An 11,156-nucleotide genomic window follows, 5' to 3' on the forward strand; every position below is an offset into this window, starting at 1 on the left:
TTATAGATCACTTCAATCGAGAGAGCATGCAGATAAGTGGAGCGGTCGATCAGCTCCGAGTTTCCGGATTTTGTCACGTAGTACGGAACAATCAGTTCGTGAAAAAGCTCCATGAAGATCTCCTAAAAACCATGGAGATTCTTATGGAGCGAGCTTGAGCCTTTGTTCGGGTAAAGAGTGCCTGCGGTCAACCGAACAAAACAGCAGTAAAAAATACCAAGGCTCGAACCACATCATGGAGACGGAATGTGTCACCACCGAAAGATAGAAACAACAACTGGAACAGGAGTCGTGGCCCGTACCAGAAATTAGATCGAAGTAGTTTTCGAACTGGAAACGTGCGTTTTAACACCTTCTCTGAGCTAACAAAATCGCCGAGTGAAATCCTTAGTACGGAAACCACCCGGTTTCCTACACCATCGAAACAACGACCTACCTCGGATAAGCACTCCAAGAAGTATTGTGAATATCACCGAGAGAAGGGCATACAACTGACGAATGTTGGGCTTTGAAACAAGAAATCGAAAAGGCACTACGATCCGGTAAACTCTCTCACCTCGTGAAAGAAGTAAAAGATGGGAAGAAATCTACAACAACGAATGATAATCCAAACACCAAGGCCGGAATCAATATGATTCGGTCTACCGAGCCAAGAGGGGTAAAACGGTCGAGCCAACATATGGCAGCTTGGATGCACCAGCCAACATATTTTCCTCCGATTGATCCGGAAGATGCTCGAGACGGACCAATCACGATATCCGCTATAGTCGCAGGGCACTTGGTCCGGCGAATCTATGTGGACGGAGGAGGCGCCTTTGAGATAATGTATTTAAAGTGTTTACAACAGCTAAACCCCCAAACGAAGAAGAGGTTGATCGAGGTATCCACCCCTCTAATAATTTTTTCGGGAGAAGTGGTTCGTCCAATAGGGCAGGTTACCCTTCCGACCACATTCAAGGATGGTGACAAGAGCAGAACTTTTCAACTAACCTTTTTGGTTGTTGGCACTCATTCGTCGCATAACATAATACGCGGACGACCCGGGTTACGAGCTCTCTAAGAGATTAGCTCAACGATACACGGGGCCATTAAATTCCCCACCGAAGCCGGTGTCGCCACTATCCTTTCAAAATCAAATTCGTATGTAGCTGAGGTAAGACACGCAGCAGAAACGAGCTCCAAAAAGTCCGAAGTACCTACAGAACTCTGGGCGATCAACCCGGATTTCCCCGAACAGCAAGTGGCTATCGGTGCTCAGCTCCCAAAACGAACAAAGAAGTTCCTATGGGAGTTATTGAGTAACTCGATTGATGTTTTTGCATGGAAGCACTCCGATATGCAAGGGGTCCCCAGGTCCATGGCACAGCACCACCTGAACGTGAAGGAATCGATCAAACCAATAGCACAGAGAAAAAGGCACATGGCACCGGATCGAGCCAAAGCAATTGCAAAGGATGTGAAGAGCCTCCTAGACGCCGGAATTATTCGAGAGGTCCGATACCAGACTTGGGTGTCGAATCCCGTGATGGTGCGAAAAAAGGACAACTCATGGAGAATGTGTATCGACTTCACCGATCTAAATGATGCGTGCCCGAAAGATTGTTTTCCATTACCAGATATCGATGAGAAGATTGATTCCGTCGCCACGTTCAGTTTGAAATGTTTTCTAGATGCTTACACGGGATACCACCAGATACAAATGGCAGTCGAAGACGAGGACAAGACAGCCTTTGTCACCAACGAGGGAGTTTATTGCTTCACTAAGATGCCGTTCGGGTTGAAAAACACTGGTGCTATGCATCAGCGTTTAATGAGCAATGCCTTCAAAGACCAGATTGAACGAAATGTAGAGGTATATGTTGATGATATCGTAATCAAAAGCCACGATGAAGCCGCCATGCTGAAAGACATACTCGAGACATTCACCCGACTCCGGAGCATTAACATGAAGTTGACCCCCAAAAAGTGTACGTTCGGGGTAGAAGAAGGAAAGTTCTTGGGAGTCATGGTCGGGCCAAAAGGTTTACGAGCCAACCCAGACAAGATCGATGTTGTTCTTACAATGAAACCTCCAACATCGGTAAAAGAGATCCAGTCTCTAAATGGACGATTGGCTGCTCTCTATCGGTTCTTATCAAAAGCGGCAGACAGATCACTCCCGTTCATGGATGTGCTCAGAAAAAGCTTCAGGTCGGAGTTTAAATGGACTGAGGAAGCCGCACGCGCTTTTGAGGAGTTCAAAGCATATCTTGGCACCCTGCCGACTCTCACCGTACCAGAAAAAGACGAGGTACTAACAGTCTACCTGGCCGCGTCATATGGTGCTATCAGTGTAGTGTTAATCGCTCACCGAACCAGAGCGCAAATCCTCATTTACTACGTAAGCCGAACATTGAAAGATTATGAAGCAAGGTATTCAAACTTAGAAAAACTAGCTCTGTCATTGGTTCATGCTTCGAGAAGACTTCGCCGATATTTTCAAGCTCACCCGATCGAGGTGCGAACGAATCAAAGAATCCAGCATGTTCTCCGACAACCCGAAGTTTCAGGTCGCATGGCAAAGTGGGCGATCGAACTGGGCGCATTCAATATCACCTTCAGAACCAAGGGACCATTAAAAGGGCAGGTGATAGCCGATTTCCTGGTAGAAATGCCGGAGGATAAGTGTCACACCCCCAAAAATCCACCCGCGGAGTACCACCGCTTGGAGGCGTGACATGACCAGGATCAAGCCACCAATCATATTGAACATAAGAGTAAATAGTAAATGTCATTCATCAATACGAAAGGTGTTTTCAAAACCAAACATAATCAATTGTGTAGCGGAAGCATTAATGTAAAAATCCAACATAAGTATCAAGTTCTCATAATGTAAATGTTTAACATGGAACTCAACAGTCCATGTGCCCACAACGATCGCGCCTCGCGTGCAAGCTCCATGTACCTATGGTCCTGCAAGGCATGTAACAGAGAGTCAACAACTAGTTGAGCGAGTTCACAGTAAGTAAGTTCGTAATAGTAAGTTCATTTCGTAACATGTGGCTCTACTAGGCCAATAGTATGTTCTATTAGTGAGGGCTTCCCATATTTGTTTATACACTAGACTATTTGTAACCATAAGTGTTCTTCTTAACCCGAGAACAATAGTACGTACAAGGTTTACGTATGTTTTACGTAAGCGTCCTTCTCAACCCGAGGACAGTGGTACGCGGGGGTTTACGTAGGTTTTACGTAAGTGCCTGTCACAACCCGAGGCAGTAGTGAATATAAGTTTACGTAGGTTTTACGTAAGTGTCCTTCGCATCCTTAGGACAGTGATGAGTACAAGTATACGTAGGTTTTACGTATGTATCCTTCGCATCCGAGGACGATGGTAGATAGTCTAGTAACAGTTTAAGTACAAGTATTTGTTCAATCCCATTCCTTCAATCCCATGCCCAACCCCGGGAATCCCATGCCTTGGTAAGAGTGTGAACTCGCCTTGGTTTGCTCGGCAGATACACAGAAAGGTCAAGTCTAGCTGCTAGTGGTCAACCACGTCCTAACATGGTTACCATACAAGTCAGGTTTTGGTTTCGAGTAGTGCACGTACGTATCAGATAAGCTAACATATAAGGGACACATATAGATCATGGCAAACACATAATCGTCAAGAACATAGCATTTTCACACTTGTACGATTTAGGATGTATTGGGCCGAACCATTTGTGAAGTTCACTAACATATATCCAACTAAACACTTCGGCCCAACATGTTGTGCGGTCGGCACAGCCTTGTGCGACCCACATCATGTTGTGCGATTCAGATAAACACCCGGCCCAAATAGTCAAAAGCCCAAATATAAAATACATGGCCCAATCTAATAACATGCAAGAGTTTTGTGCGATCCGGATGAGCTTGTACGATCCGTATAGCTTGTGCGATCCATTTGGGTTGTGCGATTGGAACTAGTCCAACCCAACAAGTATATCCGGCCCAACAGTTAAGCAAACATATCAACTTGTGCGATCCAACAGTCTTATGCGACTGCACTTGTGTGTTCGGTCTTGTGCGACCGGAGTCTCTTGTGCGATTGAGAGACTTGTGTGATCAGTTATACTTTCCTAATTTCATGCAATCCTTTACCACTTCTAAATCAATTTGTTTGACCCAATTAACAGTTTCCTTATTTGCATGAAATCAATCAACAGTTTCTAATCATGCAATTAATCGATTAAACAAGCGTTTTAACATCAAATCTTTATGAACCCTAATCATGCTTCAAGAACACAACCTATCATAAGATTCAATCGGATCTAGCACTATGATCATCACCTATCATCCAAGTTCAAACACAACACAGCCGATTAAATCAAGCATTCGGATCTAGTTCTATAGTATGAAATCCGATTAACATGAACGTATTCCAATACACATATGCAGGCTGACTTTATGAACACTATAATCAATCCATTCGGATTCGAATAAAATACATATATGGCAGATTACATTCATTCATGCTTAATCACATATTATTCGAACCAATCATAACAATTCATCATCATGTAAGCATCATCAATCATACATTATTCCTACATCATCATGTCAAGCATATATAGCATAACATCATAAAATCATGGAAGCAAGTAGTTAACATACTAACCGATTAGAGAATGAATAAGGATTGATCCGAACAAGAAAAGATCTTCGATAGGGAAGGTGTGTTGCCGTCGAGTTCTAGAGAGAAGATGAGAGCTAGGGTTTGTGTGTTGATGTGTGTAAAATGCAACATATAAATTACATCAAATAAGGCATAAAACTAATCCTTTTTAAGTACTAATGTTGGGAAAAGAGTGTTTTTGTCTTCCTTTTGTATTTTCAGGATGAAATGAGCTCAAATTCACAAAAGAAGCAAAAAGACAGCTAATTCTAACATAAATACAAGAAAAGGAACAAAAGTGGATTGCCCGACCCCTCAACGGCATCCTCCCAAGCAAAGAAGAGAAATCAGAAGACTGAACACGCCCCGTGCTCAGCCAGCACGGGGCCGTGCCCAAGAAGCAGCAGAAAAGACAAACCTATAGAAGCTTCTATTGCCCACCACGGGGCCGTGTCCAGTGAGCACGGGGGCGTGGCGAAAGTACAGCAGGCGCATTAATTATAATTGCGAATTACAATTAATGAAGAGAGAGAGTGTCAGACGGGCACGGGGGCGTGTCCAGCGGACACGGGGCCGTGCCCAGCCTTCTGTTCAGCCTATAAATAGGAGTGCTTGGTTTCATTTCAACTCATCCCTTGGCACACCACCTCTCTCACACTTCATCCACCACCCACCTCACCATAACACCATCATCCACCACCATCATCCATTGTCTATCGTAGAGTGTGTGAGTCGTCTCGGGATCCAAGATTGATCGTAAGAGTTCTTGACAATCAAGGCCATGTTTGCCTAAGTCTCTTACATCACTTGGTGAAGACAAGTGTTTAGTGTAATACTTTTTATTTTTAATCTTTTGCACTTTTTATTTGGTTTTGTATTAATGACTTTAATAACTAGTTACTTATGTTGAAGGTGATCTTTCCTTATCGTTTGTCCGTGGTGTCTTGGCATTATATTACTGTCTATCTAAAATAAAAGATTTTCACCATTCATATCTCCACGGTCTATATGGAGGTATGTTGGCTACCTGGTCGGGGGTTAAGGGAACGGTTTGGTAAGGGTCTTGCCCTTGTTCAGCGTTTAGAGGTCCTGCAAGGGACCTGGGTCAAATTTAGTAGGATTTCCTTCAATGCCCATAGGTATTGGATGGCGGGGATCCAAACTCTTTGACCCCCTCATAAGTTAACTACTATTAATACTATAACCCGGCTATTTAGGACTGTATCCCTGCTGACTCAGACTACTTAGCCGAGGGTAACGTCACCGCCAAAAGCGGGGCCTACCACAATTTGCATTAATAACTTAATTTATTATCTTCTAATAATCCAACCCTTTAGGATTGTATCCTTGCTGACTCAAACTACTGGGTTGAGGGTAACGTCGCCTTCAAAAGAGGGGCCTACTACAATAACTAAGATAATCTCTTAAACAAGTACAAAAGTGCGAAAATAATCAAAGGTTATACTAACACACTAGTCAGATCCAAGTGATTCATCTTGTCTATCTGTTTTTATTTTATTTTTATTTTTCAGCATTTAGTTAGTTTTTTATTTTTCTTAGTTTAAAAATCTTTTCTAACTTTTTTTTTGATTTGATTAGACGTTGAGAATAAACCGGTACTAAAAGCTCTTGTGTCCTTGGACGACCTCGGTATCTTACCAACACTATACTACGTCCACGATGGGTGCACTTGCCCATATGTGTGTTTAGTGTTAGTAAATATCGTGTTTTATAAATTTAAAACTTGGCTAAAAGTGTAAAAAGGGCTTAAAATATACATCAAAAATATAACACACTTCACGCACATCAAGTTTTTGGCGCCGCTGCCGGGGACACAAGGATTTTAAGAAAGTTAGGAATCAACGGCCTAATCATATTTTTATTTTTCTTTTTAATTTTTAGGATTTTTCGTAGTTTTTCAGCTTCTGCAGAGCTCAGCACGGGCCGTGCCTGGTTGGACACGGGCCGTGCGCTGGCAGTTTTTAGTTTTCCAAGTTACAGAAGGCTGACCACGGGGCTGTGTCGGTGCAACACGGGGTCGTGTCCAACTTTCCAGTAACTGGGATCTGGAAAACAATTACTGTAACTCCGACCACGGGCCGTGTTCGCTGAGCACGGGGCCGTGGTGAACCTTCTGACCAGCATTCTTTTCTGTTTTTATTGCAGGACTTGGAACCAGACGCCAATCCTATATAGTGTATGAGCTCCAGTTCTAATAAGGACATAAAAGAACCTCTAGAAGAACCCGAACGCTTTCTCAGAAAAAGATTAAAAGCTAAAAACCAAGAGAAAGTTTCGGGTGATCCACCTCCAATGGCGGACCAACGTACCCTCATGGATTATCTATGACCCACCGTAGGTAACCTAGGCGCCGCTATCAATTCCCCGAATGTTGAAGCTAATAACTTCGAACTTCGGCCGCATTTGATACAAACGCTCCAAAACTCCGCAACCTTCCATGGGCTTGCGGACGAGGATCCCCATCTACATATTACTAATTTCTTAGAAATATGTGATACCTTTCGGATCAATGGAGCATCAAATGACGCCATCCGCCTCCGAATGTTTCCTTTCTCACTAAAAGACCGAGCAAAAGCTTGGCTCAACGCCCTCCCAGCTGGATCGGTAAACACCTGGGATGAACTAGCCCAAAAATTTCTATATAAGTATTTCCCTCCCGCTAAAACGGCTAAATTAATGACTGAAATTAATACATATTCACAAGAGGACCGGGAATCCTTATATGAAACTTGGGAAAGGTTCAAGGAGCTATTACGCAAGTGTCCACATCATGGCCTTGCGATATGGCAACAAGTATCCACTTTCTACAATGGACTGTTGCCACACACAAGGCAGACACTTGATTCTAGCTCCGGGGGACTTTTAGGTAATCGCCGCCCGCATGAAATATATAACCAAATTGAGTAAATTGCTCAAACCAATTTTCAATGGCACACCTCCCGAGGCAATAAATCTATTGCCCCGGGCGCCCATAAGGTTGATGAAAGCACTTCTTTACAAGCCCAAATCGAGGCCCTTTCTTCAAAAATAAAAAAATTAGAAATGACAAAAACAATCTCGGTTATGGCTTGTGAAGGGTGTGGTGGGCCACATGAAAATTGGAGTTGTATGAAAGAAACGGACGATCAACAAGAATCGGTAAGCTACATTGATAATAGACCTAGGCCGTCGGGTCCTCCAACGGGCACTTACAACCAAGGATGGCGAAACCACCCAAACCTTGGTTGGAGAGAACCCGGCAATAGTAGTAACCAACAAACCCAACGAACAAACTTTCAACAACCAAGAAATGAGTCACAAAATTTCACTCAACAACAAAGTGGACGAGAAAGGCTTGAAGATACCGTATCTCGCCTCATCTCCGACACTGAAAAGAAAAACTCGGAAAGATTTCTACAATTAGAATCAAATTTTAGAAATCAACAAGCTAGTATTCAAAACATAGAAAAACAATTAAATCAAATAGCTCAAAATTTTGCCGAGAGACCACAAGGTGCATTACCTAGCAATACCGAAACAAACCCAAAAGCGCAAGTTCATCTCATCACGTTACGAAACCGCACCGTGGGGCCTGCAGAAGCGCCACCGCCGACAGAAGAAACGGTACCCCCGCCTCTACAGGAGAAGAACTCCCCTCCGTCACCAGAGCCTACCAAGGCTCCTCGAGTCCCGTACCCCGGTAGGTTAATTCGTCATAAGACCAATGAGCAATTCGTAAAGTTCGAAAGTCTATTAAAACAATTGCATGTCAATATTCCTTTTATTGATGTCCTAACCCAAATGCCCAAATACTCCAAGTTTATGAGGGACTTCCTCACTCATAAAAAGAAAATTGAAACTTTGCAATTAGTTAACTTAGGCGAAGAATGCTCTGCCCTCATACTCAATAAGCTTCCCCAAAAGAAAATCGATCCCGGAAGCTTCACTATTCCCTGCTCAATCGGGGAGTCCCCCGTTCGTAATGCACTAGCCGACCTTGGGGCTAGCATTAACCTCATGCCCTCATCAATGTTTAAAAGACTCGGCCTAGGAACAACGAGTCCTACGAAAATGAGCATACAACTTGCTGACCGATCCATCAAATTCCCGCAAGGTGTCATCGAAAATGTCTTGGTAAAGGTAAGCAAATTCGTCTATCCAGCCGACTTTGTCATACTCGATATGGAGGAAGACACCGAGGTCCCCCTCATACTAGGGAGACTCTTTTTTGCCACCGCACAAGCAGTGGTATATATGAATGACGGAACACTCACCTTGAGGTACGGGGATGATGAAGTAAAATTCGGAGTTGGGAAGAGAATTGAAGACGACGACCCGGTCAACTACATGAAGGTTATTTATTCAAGTTTGGATGCTGCTCTCCGATGGTGTAACATGGGACGCCAAGCATCCCACTCAGAAAATATATAACCTCACATTGGGTCTAGCCAAGGACCCTTATAAACGTGGCGCACCACGGAGGCATTCCGCGGAACTATCCTTAGTTTAGTTTAATCTTTAGTTTTAATTTGCAGGAATAAAACACACTCAAGGTGACAAAGGATGACAAAGGGAACGTGAAAAATGGCCCCATGCACAAGAACGAGGCAACCCGTCACAAATTTCTTCGTTACAGAAGGCTCAACACGGGCCGTGCTCAACCAACACGGCCCCGTGCTGAACCCCCTGCAGAAAAATGCCCAGTTCAGGTAACTGGACACGGGCCGTGTTCACCAGACACGCCCCCGTGTCCAGGCTTCTGTCTCATTTCTTTAATTTCTGTTACTGGCACCTGAACACGGGGCCGTGTCCGGTCCCCACGGGGCCGTGTCCAGACTGCCAATAACATAAATCTTTGCTTTTTAACACCAAATTACACATCCAATCAACCTAAAATTTTATTTTTGGGACACATTGAGGACAATGTGTAATTTAAGTGTGGGGGGGAAGCTAAAACCTTGAAATTTTGCAAGTCCTAACAACAAGCCTTACACAAAACTCTATTGGAACCGCTAAACACCCCAAATTTTTTCAAAAATTTTCATTTTTTTTTACTTGTCTAAAGTTTAAGTTAGGAATCCTAAGATTAATAAGGTTATATTTTTATAATTTTACAACCGAAAGCGTCGTGATAACGAGAACCAACATAAGAAAATTATGAAACGTCATAACAAGCTTAGTTAAAATTTGATTATATATGCTCGATCACATAAAAACCCATTCCCACAAAAGTGAGTTTTGAGCCTTTATTGAGCATACAAATTCACATCTTTAGACTAAATGCTCATTTTTCGTTTCTTGTGTGAATAGCCGCTTGGTTCTTACAACTCTAGAACTTGCCACGACGATTCATTCCCGGTCCTTACCAACTTAAACCCAAGTAAGTAAATGATGGAGGCATTAGGACTAACCATTTTTCTTTCTACACCATTATTTTTCATTTTTTTTACCACCTACCCAAAATCCCCCTAGTTAACCCCTTTGAACCTAAACCTTTCATTTCTTTACCCTAAAACCCTTTTTACCCACCAAAAACCCTTTTTATTTTCACCCTTTATTTTAGTAACAAGCTCGGTTTTTCGTAAGCTCAGTTTTTTGTGTGTTAAAAAAAATGATGAATGATGAAGTTAAAAACAAACAAAGCTATGAAAACAAAAGCTTGTTTGGAGAAATACTTCAAAATAAAAAAGTCACTAAAAACAAAGTCTTTTACGAAAACCGACGCTTTTTACGATTTTCGCCCTTTTACTAACCACTAACCCAACCACCCACCTTTAGCCCAAGCCTAACCCTTCACCCAAAAAGTCCTCTTGATATTTACAAAGGTATATAGTTAAAAAGGAGGAGGATTGATTGCTTGGCAAGCTTATGGTAGGAATAAGTTCCATGCCGCTCTCGAGTGATTCAATAAAAAAAAATACACCTTCGGCCGAGTGTTGAGTGATTTCTCCCGTGAGGTATGTGAACTTGTATATAAATGAAATTTTAAAAAGGCATGCTATGCCCAAATAAGTAATTTCTCTTATGAAACGTTCTAAATAAATCATAACGAATAGGATTGTAAATAAATAAAAATAAAACCCAAAAAGATCTTGGATTCCCGACACTCTATGACAAGCCAAAAACCTTCTCTTCTACCCATTCCATTTGGGAGTGTAAGCCACATATTTAAAGAGTTTTGCTTGAGGACAAGCAAAAGTTCAAGTGTGGGGGTATTTGATGTGTGTAAAATGCAACATATAAATTACATCAAATAAGGCATAAAACTAACCATTTTTAAGTACTAAAGTTGGGAAAAGAGTGTTTTTGTCTTCCTTTTGTATTTTCAGGATGAAATGAGCTCAAATTCACAAAAGAATCAAAAAGACAGCTAATTCTAACATAAATACAAGAAAAGAAACAAAAGTGGATTGCCCGACCCCTCAACGGCATCCTCCCAAGCAAAGAAGGGAAATCAGAAGACTGAACACGCCCCGTGCTCAGCCAGCACGGGGCCGTGCCCAAGAAGCAGCAGAAA

The 11,156-nt window shown here is 42.6% G+C and overlaps 1 non-coding gene across 1 annotated transcript; it reads right to left on the bottom strand.

Moving 5' to 3' along the window:
- Positions 1–7,330: 7,330 nt before the first annotated feature.
- On the bottom strand, positions 7,331–7,437 carry LOC118482911. The gene has a single exon (XR_004869200.1). It is a non-coding gene; the product is annotated as a small nucleolar RNA R71 (small nucleolar RNA).
- Positions 7,438–11,156: the final 3,719 nt, after the last annotated feature.

Source organism: Helianthus annuus, chromosome 1 (assembly GCF_002127325.2).
Source record: "Helianthus annuus cultivar XRQ/B chromosome 1, HanXRQr2.0-SUNRISE, whole genome shotgun sequence".
Classification (NCBI taxonomy): Eukaryota; Viridiplantae; Streptophyta; class Magnoliopsida; order Asterales; family Asteraceae; genus Helianthus; species Helianthus annuus.